Below are 3042 nucleotides of genomic sequence, written 5' to 3'. Positions count from 1 at the left end.
CTTAGACGCAGGATCATTCTCCTTCATTCTGAATCAGTCCCAGAACTGCAGATAGACCTCTTTGCGACGAAAGACAACAAGAAGTTGCCCCTGTACGTGCCCCGTACGAGGACCCCTTAGCGGAAGCAGTGGACGCGAGGTCCCTCGACTGGAACAGATGGTCCAAGATTTATCTGTTCCCTCCTCACAACCTTCTGTTGAGGGTCCTCAACAAACTGAGATCCTTCAAAGGGTAGCGGCAATAGTGGCCCACAAGTGGCCATACAGCGTGTGGTTCCTCCTGGCATTGGAACTGTAGCTGAAGTTTGTACCACTACCAGATCCAGTTCTGACCCAGCGAGTCCAGAAGTCAACTGTCTGCGCTTCATTACAGAAAACCCGGACCCTGCAGCTCATGATTTTCTCTCCTTAGCGGTGAGAAAGCGTTTCGGGATTTCGAAAGCCAGTATAGACTTCCTTGAAGAATATAAGTGCAAATCTACTAGAAGGCAATATGAGTCATCTTGGAGAAAATGGGTGGCCTTTTGTCAAGGTGAAGATTCCGCAGGAGATCTTGACACACTTCTGCTTATCTTTTTTCCCCACCTCCATGGTCAAGGGTTGGCAGCGAACACGATTTCAGCGTGTAAGTCTGCTTTGACAAGACCCATTCTATATGCCTTCCAGGTCGACCTAGGTAACGAGATCTTTAATAAAGTCCCGAAAGCCTGTGCTAGGCTCAGACCTTTAGCACCTCCAAAGCCCATTTCATGGTCTTGAGACAAGTTCTTCATTTCGCTTCTCTGTTGAGCAATGAAGAGTGTGCGTTAAAGGATTTGACACAAAAAGTTATTTTCCTATTTTGCACTCGCGTCCGGGGCCAGGGTTAGTGAGATTGTAGCCTCTCGAGAGAGGCAGGTCGTGTTCAGTTCCTGGATGGGGAAGAACTGAACCTGTTTCCGGATCCTACGTTTCTCGCCAAGAATGAGTTACCCACCAACAGGTGGGGTCCCTGGAGAATCTGCCCTCTGAAAGAAGATGCATCTCTATGTCCAGTAGAATGCCTAAAGGTCTATCTTCATAGAACTTCAGACTTCAAGGGTGGTCAACTATTCAGGGGAGAAACATCAGGCTCAAATTTATCTCTGAATCAACTCAGAGCGAAAAACACATATTTTATTCGCAGAGCGGATCCTGACAATACACCCGCAGGTCACGATCCGAGGAAAGTTGCCTCATCCTTAAATTTCTTTAATTGTATGGATTTTGAACATCTCCGTTCATACACTGGCTGGAAGTCTTCCAGAGTGTTCTTTCGCCACTATGCGAAGCAAGTAGAGGAACTAAAAGAGATCTGTGGTAGCAGTGGGTCGCGGTGTTAACCCTACTGTTTAACTCTGCGAGGAACAGTGGTCTTAATTAGGACGATTAATTCCAGGGTGAGTGTGTAGTTACATACTGTACTACAAACTAAGTGAGGGCACTGTGTTGCCCATCCAGACTGTTCCATTTCCGAAGGTGAACCTAGCATAAGTGCAGACATGTGTGCCGAGCGTTTCTAACGCTAATGTCATTGATTTGTAATACAGGCTTTTATGACTTTGATACCTCGGTATCTTAAAAGTGGCATCTAATGTTTTTTCTTTCAGACAAACAAGCTCTGTTTACTATCATACTTATGCTTAAAGTTTTGGGTTATCCTCTTCTTATATATATATATATATATATATATATATATATATATATATATATATATATATATATATATATATATATATATATATATATATATATATAATTGTGGTTAACCTGTCTATTTATTGCCTGTCAATAATCTGGTTCTTGAGAACCTTGCGTCTCCTTCACCTGTGTCAATTTATTGGTATAATTGAGCATTCATTCTATGTACCTTATCTGGGATAATTCTAATAGAATTGTTCCTTTATGCAAGCTATGTTGCATTGGTTTTCCTCCTATGCGGATATAAAACCTTTGTCCAATACAAGTATTGTGCGGAAAACTGGTCGATATTTCATATTGACGCAGTGGTCCTTTACAAACTATGGTTTACTTAATATAGGGCGAGACCACTATATTAGCTTGCCTGGTATTCATACATAGATATATGTACTCTTCGAGACTTTTCCAGAGTCTAGTAGGACTCTTCCCTGTAGGGGACAGGAAGCTCTAACATAGTTTATAGTTAGTTGAAAAGATGTATAACGGTAACATCTTAGGTCTCTAGGTCTAGTCGACCGGGAAAAAATTACCTCCGGGGAGTACGGCACGTTCTGAGAATCCACAGATACAGTAATGCTCTGGTACACTTCCATCAGGACGACATGGCTTGAGCCCAAAAAACGGATTTTGAGCGAAGCGAAAAATCTAATTTTGGGTGAGATGCCCATGTCGTCCTGATGGACCCGCCCTTGCCTTTCTAAGAAAGGGCTGTAGGACCCCTCCCTATATACAGTATCTGTAGCACCTCGTGTACGCTACAAGGAATACAGATGGCGCCAGGATTGGCGCCAGGCATGCATACGAATCGGGGGATAGGGAAGCCTTGGGAGCGGCTCCCCTTTTTCTTTCCCGAATTCGTATCTTGCCAATCACCTCCTACGAGACGAAATCTCTGTCCAGGATGTAGATTGCCATGTGACGTGTCTAGAATACGTCCTCTGATATGTCGCGATATCCCTTTCACGAGGGATACTCGCTCCAGGAGTTAGAATTCTGGTACCTTAAGGTAAATTCTCTGGGAATATCGCCGTAGTTGTAATATACCCTAGGAAGCTACCCTATAGGAACTTCCATCAGGACGACATGGCCATCTCACCCAAAAATAGATTTTTCGCTTCGCTCAAAATCCGTTATATATATATATTTATGTATATATATTTATATATATATATATATATATATATATATATATATATATATATATATATATATATATATATATATATATATATGTGTGTGTGTGTGTGTGTGTGTGTTTGTGTGTGTGTGTGTGTGTGTATCATAAAGATCAATCTCCTGGCCATTAGGGTGGAGATGGAGAAG

Source organism: Palaemon carinicauda, chromosome 1 (genome assembly GCF_036898095.1).
Source record: "Palaemon carinicauda isolate YSFRI2023 chromosome 1, ASM3689809v2, whole genome shotgun sequence".
Lineage (NCBI taxonomy): Eukaryota > Metazoa > Arthropoda > Malacostraca > Decapoda > Palaemonidae > Palaemon > Palaemon carinicauda.
Note: the sequence above shows the minus strand (reverse complement) of the source record.